The 19,220-nt window shown below is 36.4% G+C and overlaps 2 long non-coding RNA genes across 5 annotated transcripts in view; one reads left to right on the top strand and one right to left on the bottom strand.

Moving 5' to 3' along the window:
- Positions 1–651: 651 nt before the first annotated feature.
- LOC143268156 (uncharacterized) lies at positions 652–6,452 on the bottom strand. The gene is made up of 2 exons (XR_013043849.1): positions 6,278–6,452; positions 652–1,297 (listed from the first exon to the last, which is right to left on the bottom strand). It is a non-coding gene; the product is annotated as an uncharacterized LOC143268156 (long non-coding RNA).
- LOC121821774 (uncharacterized) overlaps positions 6,452–19,220 on the top strand; it is a 41,477-nt gene continuing 28,708 nt past the window's right edge. The window contains exons 1-2 of one of the 4 annotated variants that reach the window (XR_013043845.1): positions 6,452–10,775; positions 17,660–17,727. This is a non-coding gene — a long non-coding RNA (uncharacterized LOC121821774). Of the gene's footprint in view, positions 18,688–19,220 lie in introns of all 4 variants that reach the window. The other 3 variants (XR_013043843.1, XR_013043846.1, XR_013043844.1) reach the window with 3 other exon arrangements.

Genomic DNA, 19,220 nt, shown 5'->3' with positions numbered 1-19,220 from the left:
TCCAGAATGGGTCTCAGCTGAACTGCTGCTAGAAGCCTGAAAGCTTAACCAGCCAAATGCTTACCCAGCCAAATGCTTCTAGTTTCTGGTCCCCACGCCTTATATACCTTTCTGCCTTCTACCATCACTCCCTGGGATTAAAGGCTCGCTTTCTGGGATTAAAGGCGTGATGAGTTACCATGCTTGGCTGTATCCTTGAACACATGGATTTCTGCCTCTGGAATGCTAGGATTAAAGGCGTGTGCTACCACTGCCTATCCTTTATGTTTAATATTGTGGCTGTTCTGTCTCTGACCCCAGATAAGTTTATTATCATGCACAATATTTGGGGGAATACAATACCACAGTTAGGTATGCCCTAGAACCTAGGGGAGAACCCAATATTATTATTCTGCTAAATGAACATGACATTAAAACAATGACTTATGGCTTTACAGTTGGATCAGAGTATCTTTCAGCTCCCATCATAGAAGCATCTCCTTGCAATGGATGGCAACTAACACAAACTCCCAACTGGTCATCATGCAGAGAATAAGAGACCGTGGAGTGCTCAGCCTTAAAAGGAACACACCTATCACACCTATTTCATCCAAGGCTCAGAGTCTTGCAGAAGAGTGGGTGGAAAAATTACAAGAGACAGAAATAGACAAATAACATCAAGGAAAGATTATTTTCCAGGTACTTCAGGGCAACTGTACATATGATCTCATAGCAGTTGTGACAATATGTATAATATCTGTATTAGTTCTAGCCAGATAAAATCTCAGAATAGAGATGGGATGATGGGTATGAACTCTTACTACTGGCTGAGGAGCTAATAGATCACCACTTGGGAGGCTCTTCTGTGGGGAAGACCATTTCCTTCTTGTTGAGCCAGTCCTAAGCCACTAAGAGGGATGTCGATTACCACCAAGATATTTGTGCCACCACTGTAGCCTTCTGGTTCTCATGCCATGGTCATTGCTGTGGTTTGTAGGCATCATAGCTGCATATAACTGTTGGTTGCTTCCTTCCCTCCTTCACAATCTTGCATGGAACCTTCTGGTACCATAAAAGCTAATCTCTTTGGAGGAAGTCTTCAGATTAGATACAGCTTGGTTCCTCTAGGCCCCGTGTCTGAAGTACATCTTCAGCAGTAGAGGCTTACCCTTCATCTCTGGAGGTCAACCAAGTACAATAGCAATAGCCTGTAACATTTTGGGAGTCTTTTGGATAATCTTTACCAACAACTCAAGAGTGAGCTTCTCGTGCCTGGTGTTAGGGTTTTCATGAGGTAGTCCTTTGCTATTGGAGGGATCTGAATGTAGAAATGGGAAAAAAAGAGAGGTCCCCAGTTAAAGAGGATAGAAAAAGATAGACACAGAAGAAGGAAGGAAGATAAAATAACAAGTTGTCTGAAAAAGTCACGAAGAATCAAACTATTAAACTTCTACTTAAATATACCTATAATAGGTGGAAGTCAGTGTATAAATAACATGTGTAATTCAAGTGAAACTCACCAGAGTTTTTCATTTTATTCATTTGCAATGATACCTAACAATTAGAGTCAAGAATGTATTATTCAAAGAAAAGGGTAAAGCCAGAAAAAAAGGAACTGGGGGAAAAGAGAAATAAGAGACAAGGTGAGATCTTTCAGCAGAGACGGCTCTCTGACCTTCATGGGTCATGGCACATGTATTGTAAACGTGAAAATGTACACACATAAACACAAAACACATCACACATATACATAGGCAGAGTCACCTCCCCAACTAGCATCCTGTTCACCCAATCACATTTTTATTTTGCTTTTATCGTGTCTTTATAATAGAGTCACCTAGTCATTACATTGTCTGTTAATAGTTTGCCCTTTTCTACACCCTGACTCCCTCCTTTTCTAAAAGGAGGAAGGTAAACTGTAAGTCAGTAGGGATGAGGGATTCAGCCCCCTCCACTGGAAGTCATTGTGTGCTCACAGGAAGCAAGGTCTGATTTGCACTCCCTTCTTATCAAAAGGCTCGCCCTAGAGGGTAAGGCATGTGGCTGAACAACTGTGGTATATAGTCTTCTCTCTCTCCCACATCCAAACTTGTGTTCTCCATGAAGTTTAGTATCAGTAAAGGGAATACCAAACTTCACACCTTCTCCTTCTATCTAATTCCTCTGTCTGTAAGACATTAGCTCTGAGCAGATTAAGTGCTATTACTTCTTGTTTGACCCCCTAAATCTCAACATTCCTCTTTTATAATGTCAAAGGTGTCTTTCCATGGACATATCCTTCTTCAACAGTGAGCAAGTCAGCTAGAGTTTACCACCAATCATGCTGTCCACTTTGTATGTTTTCTTTTTCTTGACTTTGTTTCCCTTTGTTTTGTCATGGAACCTAATAAATTATATTCCTCATTTGCTTTTTCAATGGTTTTGTTCACCTAGTCTTCTCACAACACCATGGAAACCATGTTGGAGAAGTCTTCAACATTTTCTAAGTCCTCTATCTTTTTTATTTGTCATCACCTTCCTGGAAAAGAGCAGGTTAGATTTGTCTGAAACTTCTGTGGGTCAAGATAAGTAAGTGGTAAGACCACTGGTCTGAGCATGACCATAATGAACCTCCTGCATAGAGCCCCTCATAACGCAGGGGTGGCATAGCTTCACTTGAACAAATTGACAAACTTCCTGTGAAGTCTTAATTAAGGTTAGGACTAAGCAGCTAAAGAACAGCTGGTCAGGCATAGAGGTATTTCTCCAGATGAAATAAGATGTCTCAAGGAGCTTAAGCAGGCAAGGTAGTCTGTTTCTACATTCTTACAGTGCTGGAATATTAGGTAGAAGGATTTTTAAAGATCAAGTTTAGCCAGTGCTCGAGAACTAGACCCTATCTAAAGGAAAAACAAAACAATGTCAACAAAATGCTAAAAGACTGGTGAACAAAAGGTGTTCATGAAACATTGACGTCTAGAATACGTACATTGGTGCAGTTTTGGACTCTGCATGGAGATAACTGGTTAAACTTTTAAAATATAAAATTAGTATTTCTAATCCACTTAGGTTACATTATGAATGTCCAGTCAACATCTCACTCAAATTTAAAAAAGAGATTTAACCTGTGTCTCTTTCCTAAAAAGATTTTCTTGGATGCACCATTGTTTTATGACCAAAAGTTTAATATTTTAATCACTATCTTTCTTCATTTGTCTTTTCTTATGCAATGTTGTGTATATTCATGATAGTTTCACAGTTATAGATGTGATGGTCTTGAGCAAGTAGACACTGATTTGAAGATAAGAAAAGTAAGTTAATATTGATTATGAAAGATGTATAGGCTTTGGTGTTTGTGAAGATGATGAAAAATTTGAAATGATTCTGAGCAGGTACAGAGTGGTACAGTCAAAAGATGCTGGTAGGGAAAGTCACAATGAAAACAATTTTTCCACATTTCTGTGTGTGATTTTTACAGTCTATATTTTGAAACTCTTTATAGTATATGTAGGTTAATATGAGTTCATGAACCTAAGAGACAGAGCTAATGATGGTTGTTTAACAATCACTAGTCTAAAGACTGTCCTGGGGCATCATGTGTTACAGCTCACTAGTTCCATAGAGTTCTGAGACCATACCACATAAAGCAAGTCTCATGACTTCACCTCACTGGCCTTCTCTATCTCTCTTAAAAACCTGCAGTTGAGAAATGATACTGCATTGTCCTAACAGAAATAGAATGAAAAAACAAAAATGTATTTTCCTACTTCAGTTACTAGAAATTAAAAGGAAGACTAAAGAACTATTATTCTTAGTGGTGAGTTTAGAATCACTGCTATTTTTTTTTTTTTTTTTTTGGCCAGGATAAAACCACAGCAGTGTCATTTTTGCTGGATCTCAGAGAATCTCACTATTACCCAGTTTTGAATCAACACATGCATACACACATGTGTGTACACAGAGACATGCATACAGACTCAGATATGTACACACAGAGAGAGACAGAGATAGATAGATACAGATAGATAGACATCCCAATGAGAATGAATCTAAGTCATTTGGTAACTTCCTTATTAAAAAGTACCAAACAGCAAAACTCAAAACATAGATTTTTCTTAATATTCTTGAGACTAGGAGAAAATTAAACTATCTTTTGAGAGAATTTGGTTTATCATCAGAAGTTGCTCTTTCAAAGGATTCCTACTAGGTTTGTGACTTTTTCTTAATAAAAGCTATAATATTGGCTACTTAGTTTTCTGAAATAACACATTTACTTTAAAAAGCTGTTTTAAAGTAATATTTTAAAGTTATTATTACTATTATTGTAAGTATTGTTTATATCTGTGTACAAGTACAAGGACTGTAAGTGGAGGCCAGAGGACTACATATGTGAGTCTATTCTCTCCTTCCTCCATGTGAGTATCAGAGGTCTACCTTGAGTTCTCAGACTTGGTGGAAGGTACATACATGTCCTTGTTCAGTCATCTCACCAGCCTATATTTTTTTGTTTGTTTGTTTATTTTTAATCAAAATTGGATTTTGTGTTCATAGGTATACCTTGGTATTTATTCATTTATTTTTGAAGTTTTTTTTTTTTTTTTTTTTTGGTTTTTCGAGACAGGGTTTCTCTGTGTAGCTTTGCGCCTTTCCTGGTTTCTCTGTGCAGCTTTGCGCCTTTCCTGGAACTGACTTGGTAGCCTAGGCTGGCCTCGAACTCACAGAGATCCGCCTGGCTCTGCCTCCTGAGTGCTGGGATTAAAGGCGTGTGCCACCACCGCCCAGCCTGAAGATTTTTTTATGTGTATGTGTGAGTGCCTATGTATCTATATGTGCATCATAGGTATATCTGGTGCTCACGGAAGCCAGAAGAATGTGTTAGACATCCTACAACTGGAGTTACAGTCAGCTGCCATGTGTGTTCCAGGAACCAAACCAAATTCTTCTGTAAAATCAGAAAGTACTCTTAGCTGTTGACCCATCCCTCTATGCCCTGCAGTGTTCATTTTTAAGGTAAACATACTACTTAACAAAGCTGCTGAAGTCCAAAGAGGAAGTTCTAGAACTGAAAGGAAAACAGTGCACACCCAGAAGTTACACTATGGACTTAGCGGGTGTAGGGTAATTTAAAATTTAGTATTTAAGAAATAGGGTAGAGCTCAGGGTAAGAGCACCTTCTTTGCATGAAGACCATGACTCCACCTCCAGAAACCTCAAAAATGTGTAGGTTTGTTATAACTGGAAAGAGTGACTTAAGGTTGTTTTTCTGGATCTGGTCCATAACATTTCAAGGAAAACAACAGTTATTTCAGTCAACATGATCCCAATCCAACTCCTTTCAGTCAACTTTATTAATGTGTTTCTAAAAAAGAAACAATTGACCAATTCTTGGGAAACTAATGAGTTTGTTGACAACAACTGATTTCAAAGTAATTCCAATTCATTGTTAGCCAAATGGCAAAGAGTAATTCAAATATCTTGGTATTTTAGGATTTGGGGAAAGTTTGGAAAATTTGATTGAACTTTTATACTTCCTTTACACTTTTCTTATCCCTTAAAAGAATGAGTGTTTTTGGTAGGTGTCAAATTCTTGAGGCAATTTCTTTTTTAATTATGCATGTACATGTGTTTTAATTAATGTTAATACCTTACAGGTTGTTATATTTATAAATATAATAACAGTATTATATCTCATTATCTTGTCCATGATGTGTAATGTTTTTTTTTTTCTGGCTAAAATTAATAGCAGTTCACCCATGCTTCCCCTATGCAACTGTTATTCTATTGAACTGATAACTCAGAGTTCTTCCTTTGTACGTAACAGGTGAATTTGCTTCATAAGAGTTCCTTTGGGATTGTTCATTGCATGATCTTCCATAAACCATAAAACCTTTAAGAACAAATCTCTATTTATAAAATAGTAAAGTGGAAACACAGATTAATTACTAAAATTGTTAAAATTTAAAAAAGAGCTTCATATTACTGTAGTGACCTGGCCATGTATGTTTCTGATTGTAAATGTAAAATTTGTGAAGTTTCTGGAGGCTTAACGTTTGAAGAGGCTAACCCATTTCTTAACCAAAGAATGGTTTCATGACAAAATGGAAATACAGACATATTTACTTGGCTTTTGGGGAACATCAAACGTTGTCACCATTAGCTACGTGTTTGCTACCCTCCCATGTTTTAAACAACTGCTCTACGGAAGCTAATATCTACATATAAAGTCTTACAATAAAGATGGTGGGCTTAAGTCATGATATCAAGGGGTATTTTTATTTATGACACTTACTGATTAAATGTGTGACTTTATGCAATTTACCTTTTCTATGCTCGCAATTGTTTTTCTGGAAAATGATTCATTTTGTAGGGTTTGATGATTAAATGAGATGGTATGTGTCCTTGGCATATGACTAATAGCAATAGTAGGATTGTGATTATGATGTCACTGCTAACTAAGCCAGGCATGGTGTCAGAATCCTGTAGAACTAGTGTCCAGGAAACAGAGGGAGCAACATTGGTTGAGCCCAGGAGCTGGAGTCAAGCTGGGCGGCATGGAAAGAATAAAAGAAAAGAAAGCTAAGTAAACTTATTAGTATTTAGTACTTATGTTCCCATAGCTGGCATTTCTATTTAGGAGGGTTCTGGTAACTATAAGATGTACGGCTTGATTGAGGAAGTACGTTCCGAGGGTGAGAAAGTATATCTTTTCCAGGGCTTCCTCCACCTCTGTGCTTCTTGCTCTCACTTCTTGTGGATCACAAGTAGGGAGTAGCCCTTGCCACATGGTCCTGCTGTCATGATAGTCTGCTCTGCCATGATCTAGAGCAGGCAGGGCCAAAGACTAGAGAGTGAGTCTTCTGGAATCAAAAGCTAAAATAAATCTTTCCTTTCTATAGTTAATATCTTGGGTATTTTGGTCAAAACTACAAACACATGCCTGCAAGGCTTTGGCTAAATAGATCTGGGCTTCAATTGTGGTGGTCTTAGATATTGGGACAGAAGCCAGAGCTCTGGAATGAGGAATACGTTACAGGCTCACCTATCATTAGTTTGGTCATCAAGAAGGTATAGATTCCTCTTCTTCTGCTTTCTTTCCACAAGGTGTGCACCCCTCACCCTTTTCTCTCTACCTCTTCCTTTCCCTCTTTCTCTATCTATCCTCCCCACTCCCATCAAATAAAACTCTTCACTAAAAAAAAAAAAAAAAAAAAAGAAGAGACAGATTGTTTGGCTCCACTTTCTACCACCAAGAGACCACATAGTTTACATAAATGCAAATTGGCTTTTGCGGCCCCTAGCTGTAGACAGTGAGAATCCTTAGCTTACAGCACTGGTGTCTACTTGGTGTCTGCTGAGGACTGAATGCTGCTTCAATCTGTGGCAGAAAGCAAGCTGGCCCTTGTGCATGCCTTAGAGATGGCAATATTCAAGGTGCAGACCTGCTTTATAATGCTCTGCTAATCCAGTAGAACTGGAGAACAACTTACACCCCACAAAACGACGGTAAATACTTCTTAAGAGTGCAGCACCTGTGACTCCTGCAAAGACCCCCAAACCTCCCAATATCCTCAAACTATCAACTTAATATGACGTGTTTTCAAACTGACATTGTCCCCAGAAAGAAAGCCAACTTCGTCCTGAAGGTAATTTCATCTAATTCTGAAAGAACTTCATGAATGTTCTTATATTAACAAGCTTGTCCCTCTAAAGTCCCAGAATACAAAAGAAAACCAAATGCAATGAACAAGGGCCAGCAGGTCAAGAATAAACAATAAATGCTAATCATCACAGGGTGCAAGTTACATGATTCGAGACAGCAAAAAGTAGTTATACTCTGATAGAAATAAAAAGCAAAGGAGGCTTTTGAAAACCTGAAAGAAACAAGAAATGTAAAACAAGGGTGAGTGATTCAATAGCATACCTGTCTTAGAAAACAATCAAATTTCTAGAAATGAGGAAAAAAAAAACCTAAATGACTGATAATAAACTATAGTCAAATTGATTCTCATTGAAGGCAAAGAATTTTTGAGTAGACAATGGAATAAAATTCTAACTACATGCTACTACTGGAAAGCACATCTAAAACCAGAGGATGCCACCTTGCCCAGCCTTAATACATTGGGAGCTGCTTAGTCTTACTGCAATTTGATATGCCGTGTTTTGCTGATATCCATGGGAGGCCTGCCTTTTCCTGAACAGAAATGGAGGAGTAGTGGATTGGGAGGTGGGGCAGAGGGGGAATGGGGGAAGGGATTGAGAGGAGAGGAGATAGAGAAAACAGTGGCCAGGACATAAAATATGTAAGTAAGTAAGTAAACAAACAAACAAACAAATAAATAAATAGAAAAACAGACTAACAAACAAATTCAAACCAACAAAACCCTCAAAGGACAGAACAGTTTCGAGGGGAAAGAAGAAAGAAAAATAAACTAATCTTGAATAAAACCCAGTGTAATCACTTTTATCAGAAAAAGTACACTTTAAACATGGTGGTTCAGTCCTCACTTCTGTCTGGATTGCTTTATTCTGCAACACAATGGGAAGAGCCAGCCTTCTGTTGCCCTTTCCATGAGTTTATGAACTTTGTTTTGTGCACACAAAGCTGGACAGTAACCATGACAGAGATGACCAGGGCTTTCTTCGAGCCAGGAGCAAACTGATAGCAGTGATCACCAAACATTTTCAGAGCTTTCTTCACTAAAACAGATGGGCTTTCATCTTAGAGACAAAAAATAAAAACACTGCCGGCGATATATTGAAACTTAATGAGAAACCAGGCTCCTTGGTTGGTGCAGAAATCATTTATTTATTGAAGAATAATTTAGCTGTAATGATGATCTCTCTCTTTCTCTCTCTCTCTCTTTTGCAAACAAGAATTAGTGTATGTAGATCCTTTGTACGTCCTTGGACATAAATCTGAACCTGTTTAAAAATTGTTTAGCATAATCCTAGAGCATCATCTGTTTCATGCTGTTTATTTTGGCTCTGATGCTGTCACAGATGTTCATGATTACAGAATGAAAACATGGGAGCACTGTAGTATGTGGCTCACCATGGAATGCAATAGCAATGAAGGACATGAAGGACCCCAGTAAACTTTACAAGTGAGTTTATAAATGCCCTGGTCGTGAGTTAGTACGCACACATTAGCAACTTGTAAGGGCCTGGTTTCCTTTCAGGACCCCGAAGCAAATTCACTTAACCCAGGAGAAGCTGTTGAGATAACTGAACAGTTGCTAATGGAATGGGGGTGGGATTGCGCAGAGGTGAAACAGCCTTCAAAGGGATGTTTTGCAGGATCTGGGAAAGATAAAGCACCCAGCTGGCTCCTTATCATTTTCCCAGGCCAGTGTACCTTCACTCCAACCTGGGGAATTTGGACCTGGAGGTTATGTTCTGTCTCCACTTGGGAATTCTGCATGACCTTGTCAACTCTGAGAGCAGGATGATAAACAGCCTGGAGCTCTCAGGAATGACCATGTTTGTGAAATTCTATAAATGGACTTTATGGTTAATAATTAAGCTCTCAAGTCTGTCTAGGAGCTGAACAACGACACCGCCAACTTCTAAAGCTAATTCCCACAGTTATAAATCCTGAGAAGATTGGTTCAATGTTTTCTTTATCCTGCTTATTAACAGACTTTATTGATTTTCACCCTGGATTCCTGAAAAACTGTATACACAGAGAAGACAAATGATGATATATAAGATTAACTCCTTACGCATAAGTCTAACTTTAATGAACACATTTAGCTATTGTTTGTAAACTCACATTATTTATAAAATTTTCTTAGCCTTGCTAAAATTTACAATTTCACTTCATTAGTCTATTTTTTTCTGTCTCATTTTGGCAGCATGAAACTTTTTTCTGAACCCTATCTTTTTAATCCCTGAAGAATGTGACTTAACTGTCATAAGCTTTGGGCCCCTTTTATTCACTTCAAACCTCAGGTCTCCAGATAACAACTAAATATTTTGCAAAAAGCATACTAAAATATATTTTTAACAATATATTATTTTAATATAATTTTATTATATTACACCAGCTTATATCCTATTCAAATGCAACAACCCACAAACAATAATCCTCACACAATCATGTCTTTGCATTCAGAATTGATTTTTCTCTGGAGCAAGACTGGTCATAACATTTGTCATAGAGAACTTTTTGTTTCATGGAGTTCACAAAGTAAGGCAACTGCTGTTGCTGCCGGCTCCTTGCAGGACATAATACATTGTTACCTGGAATGAGCCATTGCTGTGGTTTAATTGAAATGGATTGGTTATTTGGATCCCAAAACATGCTTGGAGTCATGAAGATATTCATTCTCTTTTCAGTTTGAACACTTTGAAATGATGTACCGCTCTCAATTTACCATTTCTGTGGCCATTTCTCATGTCCACCCTACATTTACAATTTTGCCGTCATCTCTTGCAAGTTATAATAAAGTTTTACTTTCTTTGAAATACTGCTTTAGAAAAGCTGATTACTCCTGAGATCAAGATGCTATTATTGCACTACATGGATGGTATGTTCATGTTTTATAATAAAAAAAATTAAAGTTTAAACGTGTTGCTCCTTGGTAGGAATCTTGGCCAGCCTGGACAAGGAACATAGTTTAGTACACAGAACTATAAATAATCAATAGATAAATATATAACAACTACTATTAAATACTTAAATGTTGTAAGTGGTGGACAATCTTGATATCTGTTCTGTTTGTTTAATTCTGATTTATATGCATTTTCACGAATATAATTTGTTGTCTATTATTCACAAAGAGGAAAAACAATTATGTGCTTATCAACACAAGCAGGTATGGATTATCATGAATTTGAATGATAGACTTTAAAAATGTATAGTTAGAGGCATTTTAATACTAAGGTTTTGGATAGTATATCAATTGCTGGCATCTTAAGTCCCCATGTTTAAGTAATTAAGTCAGGAAAAAGAATATGGGGAGAAGGTTAAGCTAGATAGAGACTCAAATTTGCAGTGTATTTCTTTGTCATAACATAAGATTTTAAAAATCAATCTGACTTTCATTTTAGTTCAGTCAGTGCTATGTTGTAGGTGCTTGTGTCAGGGACAACGATGAATGAACTGGACTTCGCTGGTTAGATATCTCATAGCTGGTTTGCTATGGTACCTTGGGTTGACTACACACAGGTGGGGTGCAAAACTTAAGCTTTATGAGAATGGAAATTCCTGCCTCTCTTATTTACTAATGATTTTGAACACTTGCATACAGGCCACAGCACTATTAAATGATAGAACATAAATTCTCCATCTGAATGTTATATACATGACAATTATTACATTTATAGTATTGCATGCATTAAAAAGTTTGTTCCTGAGGACCACAAAGGTGGTGCCCATAAACGAAGATATGTCTGGTATTCAATTTCTGGTACCTTCATTTAAAAAAATATTTCAGCATGCAATTCATTTAAGTTAATCATCTTACATGACAGTCTGCTCTGGATATAATAACATCTGAATCTAGAGATTTTTTTGCCTTATTGTTATTTAAAAACATAGCCAGTAAAGTTATACCCCTCTTTTGCAGAAGTCAATACAAAATTGTAGACTTGAGAATCAATCATGCAAAGCAGCACATCTGTGTAGTGTGCTAAACAAAGGAGGCACCAGAGACTCAAAGTATGCTCTGGGATATATCAGGGTGTCTACAGCACAGTACTGCTTTGAATGAAAACATTCCAGAAGACAGTTTGGCTGTGTGTGTCATAACAAGAAAGAAACAAGCATGGGAGGCAGAGAGGATAACTGAATTCCCTTCCCCCGCCTATTCTTTGCCATGCTATCTTTATTTCTGGGAAAGTAAAAAGTCCAATCCATTGTGGGAAAAAAATCAAACTCATAATAACACATCATCATGTAGTAGAAAAAGCTCATGATAATGAGAACACGGACCCTAGATTTGAAATAGGAAGCAAGGGCCATGCAAGAGAGCCATGCATTAGATGAGGGAGAAGCAGCTAAGTTTTTGAGGGAATTACTTAGTTTAGCATATAGAATTTGCTGGAGTGGAATTATGCATGAAATGTATTCCAATGAATGGATATTGTCTGATGGTAAAATGTAAAATATAATTTCAGTTAACAAGCATTTGTGGTGTGGCTAACCTTTTCCAAAACACCATAAAATCAGCCTTCAGTTTTTCTTTATGAAACAATAAAAAAGTAAGTTTAGAACGTGCATGTATCCTGTTAAATGGTGACATGAGAGTGTCCACACACATCCACTTATAAATAAATATAGCACCTTCTTTCCTCTGTATGTATTACTGATTTTGACTTCTAAAGGTCACTCCATGATTTAGCATTCCACATGCTTACAAATGGGAGATTTGATGATGACTTACCACCTAACAGCCTAGAGCCCTTACAGACATCACCACACCAACCATTTCTGGTCATCACCTACCATAGGGATTTGGGTCTGATTTTGACATATGGTCTTGCCTTACATACAGATTTTAGTTTTCTTAACTATTTTGCTTTTTTTAGTAAATAAATTTATGGTGTATGCTTTACTAATGGGACTTGAGAAAGATTTTCATACTTGAAATTCCATTCACTCAGAAATTTTAAGGTAATTATTAGCCATTTTGTGCCTATATCAAAATACTCCTAAATAAATAAAAACGAATCATTGCTAATTAAGAGATTTTCCTTACACTATTGATGCTACATTTTTAAATTTAGATAGAAGAGAATTCTTTCTTTTACTCGGCCTCACAACATTGGCTTGTGATCTAGATGAAAATTACTTGCCTCTGTTAAATTATATTGATTATAATTTTAACAAATTCAATAGTAGCTTAAATAATCAACAGAAAATAAACTTCACCAATGTGAAAACATTCAATAACTGTAGCAATAAATATGCTATATATGAAATGAGTGATGCACACAATCTTTTGTTCAAAACATGCTATAGTAGTAGATTTCCTAAAAGCTTGGAAAGTATAAATGCATTTTAAAATTGCCTTTATCATCATGTTGCCATTTATTTATTTTGTCATACTTCTAATAAGCTATGGAATGCTTTAAGAAGGTAGCTCATTTTTATACTTCCTCAAAACCAAATTTTACTGTGTGTGTTTTTCTTTTACCCAGATTGGTCTTTAATGATACAATCATCAATAAACTTAATGAGTTTACATTCTATAAATCATTAATTAATTTAATTTAGATTATTTTTCCCAAGAGGCCCTGGAGTCTGATATGTTGGTTAAGACTGAGAAAAACAAAGTAACTTGAAACTTGGGGCAGTGGTTTGGGGGAAGCCTTTGACCCGAAACAAAATGGAAAGAGATAAATCCTTTGCTGTGGATTTAAGTAGCGTGGCGCCTAAGCAGTATGATAAATGTGCTGACATTTACAGAGACTCTAGTTAGAGCCAAGATATCTTAATGCACTCCCTGGCATTTCAGAACATATGTACTCTATATGAAGGACTCCTCAATTTATGGTGAAATGCAGCAGACCATGTGAGCCATGGCCCTTTCTTACAGCATCTGGAGAGATGTACACTTTTGTTCTGATCATTTCTCGCTACATCTTTCCCCCCACTTCCCTTACGTGCACTCTTCTCACTCAGGCCTTCTGGTTTCTATTTGCAATAGAACAAGAAAGATGTTTAGACCCAGTTTTATTCTCATAATGAGGATTCATAAACAAAAGTAACTGGCGTCCTTCCTACCCTACCACTGAATATATTCATTTACTCTGAGGTTTATTTTCAGAGAAAATAGGCTGAGAACATGGACAGGATAGGTATATTAATTTCTTCTGAATGTTGAACTTTATAACATTTATTACACAGAAATTTTCACTTATGGAAATATTGCTTAAAGAGTAAAAAGTGAGGGTTGGTGACATGACCCAGTGGGTTAAGACACTTGCTGCCAAGCCTGGGGAACGAAGTTTGACTCTTGGAAGCCACATGGTCAAAGTAGAGAACTGACTCCTGACAATTGTTCTCTGACCTCCACTAGCACACCATGACATGTCCATCCCCCCTACCAATTAAAAACATAAAAGATACTGAAATTTTTAAAGAGGAAAACTTTTGAGTAGCGTTATTGACCTTTGAAGGTCATTAGGATCCCTAGCTGTTTCAGTTAAAGGATTTTAAGATAAACGACTGGAAGATTCAAAGGCTGTGTTTGATTTTCATCTGGTTAAGAAATACATTGTAATTACCATGATGTATTAGATATTCATAGAACATTTTCTGTGTGCAAAATACTGTTCATGGAATAAAGCCAATTATTTTAATGGTAGGTGTATCAGAATAGTTTTGAGGATTTTGTTTTTAAAACTACTAAGCCAATTGGAAGCAAGTTAAGTCTTCTTAAGATCTGTAATCTGTTGAAGTCATGTGGATTGAACACTGATCTTAGGTCCAGATGGTCCGTTTTAATTCCACGTGAATATGCTAGCTTAGGAAAGTTCCATTCCAGAGTTTACTCTTACTATGTCTGAATTTATTTTCAAATACTTACCAAGTTGTAACTTTATGTATCTTTTGAATTAAGTAAAATCTGAATCCTTATCTGTGAAAGAGATATAATTAATAAGTTCATCCTATTAGTAAACAAATCACATCTGTAAATCATAATTCTGTTGCATTTGATTTTAAAATTACTTTAGTTATATTTTATACAATATATTAAATGACTCTATATGTCCATGTTCACTGAAAGTATTTCTATTTTATGATATTTACTTTGATAATATAATCTGAACCTAGTTTTTTTTACCATGGGCACAATGTCTGAAAAGTCAAGCTTAAAGGATGCACACTTGTTTCAGAGTGTTTTTTAAATGAACAGTTTTCAATATTTCATTATATCTACTACTTCAGGTCTTTAGCATTTAAAATTCAATCTTTATTATCATAGACATGGGAGACACTAATTTTTTGTATGTATATATATATATAATCAATTAATTTTTAATTAAGAATTTCATATATTTGATAATATTATTTCCCCTCCCCTCGCTCCTTCTAGATTCCCCCTACCTTACTACCCACCCAACTTTATGTTCTTTTTCTTTTTCTTTTTTTGGTTTTTCGAGACAGGGTTTCTCTGTGTAGCTTTGTGCCTTTCCTGGATCTCGCTCTGTAGCCCAGGCTGGCCTTGAACTCACAAAGATCTGCCTGGCTCTGCCTCCTGAGTGCTGGGATTAAAGGCATGAGCCACCACTGCCCGGCCTTTATGTTCTTTCACACATAAAAAATGAAAATCAAAACAAACAAAACCAAATAAAACAAAAAATTACCAAAGCAAAATAAAAATTACACAAGCTAACATGGAATCTGTGTTGTATAACTACTTTTGGCTTTGGGGCTTGCTCTGGAGTGTGGTTGGGATAAACAGTGACACTCTATCAAAGAAACAGATTTTCCTTTTCCAACTATGTATCAGTTACAAATAGTTTCTTGGTTAGGGGTGGGATTTTGTGGCTAATTTCCCTTTTATTGTTGAGTTTTTGTCTAGTTTGAACCTGTGGAGGTCTTTGGTGTTCTGTCAGTCCGTGTGGGTTCATGTGTGTATCAATCCCCTGGTACTCTTTCCTTGGAGTCATCCACCACCTTTACCTTAAAAAACAAACAAACAACAACAACAACAACAACAAAAAACAAAAACCAGAACATTCAGAAATATTGTAAATCAATTGATGTGTGGGTCCTCTGATTTTATTTTCTTTTCTCCAATATTTCTACCTGTCTTGTTCAAACTTAAAAGAGATGGAAATTGTTTGAATTGTTTAGTACTAAAGTTTTTCAACATTTTTTTCAAAGAAGTAGCTTTTTGTCATTTTTAAATGTTAATGCAGAAACTAGTTAAGGGTTATGATTCAAATAGCAGCTATAAATGAAACAAGATATTGGGGAAAAATAATTGTCGGATGGCACCATCCAAGGGTAGTGGGTGTCAGCAAAGCAGAATTTCTACAGGGAGGGTGGGGGGTGAGCACAGAGCTTCAACTGCTGCATTTAGAGACATCAGTGAATTAAAGACATATGTAGAATAAAATAAAAATGTCATTAATTGTTTCTGTGATAGATGTCATATATTATAAATGGTTATTGTTGTATCTGTTACATTGATTCTGTGAAGTAGTTAAGTTTAAAATACCTATCATACTTGAATCTCAAAACAACTGGATACTTTTGAGAACTCTGACTTACTAAACAATCAGGAATAGTTGTTTGAATGATATTCCCAGGGTGAGAACAAAATTCTTAAGTACAGAATCTACTTAGGGGCAATGTTTCTAAAAACAGAAAATTTCTCAATAATCCCTAAGTACTTGAAAAACTAATTAGACTTATTGGTACAAATATAAACTGTGTTTCTTACTATTATAATCTTATATTGACATCATTATACAATTGTATCCAAAGGTATTTATTAAATTAGGAGAGATTGATTGCAATGTCCATCTAACCCAATTTTCAAAACAATAAATGTCCATTTTAGAGATTTACAATTGGATAGGAAAGGGCAAAGTCAACAATTAGAGGAATACTTATAACCCTACTATTTAGTTATAATTATCTCAATTCAATTTTCTTTTATGTGTTCACATAGGTATCTCTGTATATGTATATTTATGTGTACTATGTCTTAATAGGACAGTCTTGTTAAGTTGTGAACTTTTTGGTGATGTACAAGAACTCATTCTAGGATGGTATATCGTTTCAAATCTCAGGCTTTGGATCCTGTCCTTCTGTGAGATCTTGACAAGTCCAGCATCTCCTAAGTCCTCACCTACCAATCTGGGGAGTGCTAGAATAACAGTAGCGCTCTCTTATTAATGTATGGAGATGATGCATGAGACACATCAAATCTGTCTTATTTTGTGTGTGGGGGGGCTTCAAGACAGTGTAGGCCGGCTCCTCTGGAACTAGGTCTGTAGACCAGGCTGCCCCCAAACTCAGAGATCTGCCTGCCTCTACCTCCCAAGTGCTGGGTTAAATTTGTTTTAATGGCAGCTTGTTGTGTTGTAAACTGTTACATACCTTATTTGAACAAATAAGCTGTTTCCTACAGACTTCTCAGAGGAAATATATACATGCTCATGTGTTTTAAAATGTCTGTGGTACTTCAACTGTTATTCAAGCTCTTTATATAAAGCAATTAAACCATGAATGGAGAACTTCCCAGTAAAGAATGAAGGTGAAAACCTACTACACTTACACTACGTATCTGTCTGCTCAAGGGGCCATTCTTCTTTGTGATATCTGCTTCTTTAGATATTCTGTGTTGCCTATTGACACAAAAGAGATCACAACTCTCATATTTGTAATGTGTTATTCCAGAGTGTGATCAAGGTTTTGAACTGGTTACTAGATTTGTGGACAGAAAATGTAACAGATTAATGAAGCATGAAACAGTGTTAAAATTGTCATTCCTGGTCTAACACTGCTGTTAATATTTTACTGACTCTCATGTTTTTCCTGTTCATGCTTACTGAATCCCTTAAACCTCATCATTCACAGAAATTAATTAACTGAGTCACTTTTTGTAAGCATGCCATTTCTGGGAATTAATGTTTCTATAATAATATCTATGTCATTTGTTGCATTGACTAATACTACGGGACGAGGTTGAATCACACGATTTAGTTAATTTTTAAATATCTCAATCACCTATTATAGATGTGGGAACTTGAAGCTTCTCAAAGGTCAAATGGTGAAATTCCCATGGTAGATTACAGGTTGAGTTTGTAAGTATCACACAATGTTTCTCAATTTCTTCCTTCTCTAAAAGGTTTTCATTGAGTATGTAATTCACCGTCACATGACCTTGATTGCCTTCTATATCTTTCTCTTTCTGTCTCTGTACCTGTATGAATGTCTTCAATGTTGTAGGCTCATCACTCTCTCAGGTTTTCTTTTCTCATGCATTATTTAAAATAAGAAAGACCAAATGAAACACCATCATAGAATACTGAAACTTTCATTATGTCAGTCATATTGTCTTTCATCAAAGGATCAAACAGTGAAGTATGCCCATTGTCTAAATATAGTTTAGGATTTTAGTGTTCTCCTGGAAATATATAGAAGACTAATTTTGAATTACTATAATCAAACAGTCAAAACCATCTGAAACAATACTGAGCAGACAAGATATCCCAGGAAAAAGAGTCTTGATTCCAATCATGCCTTTTTCTTTCCAGAATGTCCAGAAAATCTGGCAGGTTTTCTTCTAATTTATATACAGATAGATATATTTTTATATTTCTTTGTATTCTGAATATGCTTCATCACCCATAAGAATATTATAAATATTTGTTCAATATGGAAATGAGAAAATAAATTACTAATTCAACCTTTTACTTGAATGAGGAATCATTTGGAAATCCTGATAGATGGGTACTTAATATATTTAAACATAGAGCCAGGAATCTTCCAATTACATACTTCACATATTGTCCCTTAGGGCACTGAGTCTTACTTCCTTTATAACTGGAGATTGGAGAAGGAAGGTAATTGCATTTTGAGTTAATTTTATCATGTCATTTATCTCAAGACTGTTGAGAAAATTAAATTACTTAAGGGCTGACAAGAGGGTTCTAAAGGTACTTTGCACCAAGGTTGTTGACCTGTATTTGATCCCTTCTAGTCATGTGTTAGAAGGAAGAAACCAACTTCTAAATGCTGTCCTCTTCCAAATGTATGCCATGGTAATTTTGCACTTCCTTCTCCCCATAAACACATTCTATCTTTTTTGTTTGTTTGTTTGTTTGTTTTTCGAGACAGGGTTTCTCTGGGTAGTTTTGGTGCCTGTCCTGGATCTCGCTCTGTAGACCAGGTTGACCTCAAACTCACAGAGATCTGCCTGCCTCTGCCTCCATTGTGCTGGTATTAAAGGTGTGTACCACCACCACCACCACCACCACCACCACCACCCTTATTTCCCTTATCAGCCCCTCCAGTCAACTGCCTCCGCAATGAGGCATCTAGTTCTTTATTAACTCAGACATGTCCATAGCATATCTAACTCCTCAGACTATCCTGGGTCATGTACCCACCTCCCACTATTCTAACTCCCAGGCTGTTCCAGCTCACAGGATCCTTCCCACCACAATCTATGTCTTTAAAATTGGCAGGTTCTCCCCACTTTTTTTTGCTATTCTCTCTGCTCACCCCTCCCCCCAGAAATAGCCTTGACAGTTTGAATAAACCTTTCTTTCTACCCACAGGAAAAAAAAAAAAC

Source organism: Peromyscus maniculatus, chromosome 12, assembly GCF_049852395.1.
Source record: "Peromyscus maniculatus bairdii isolate BWxNUB_F1_BW_parent chromosome 12, HU_Pman_BW_mat_3.1, whole genome shotgun sequence".
NCBI lineage: Eukaryota > Metazoa > Chordata > Mammalia > Rodentia > Cricetidae > Peromyscus > Peromyscus maniculatus.
This window is presented reverse-complemented; position numbering and strand designations above follow the sequence as displayed.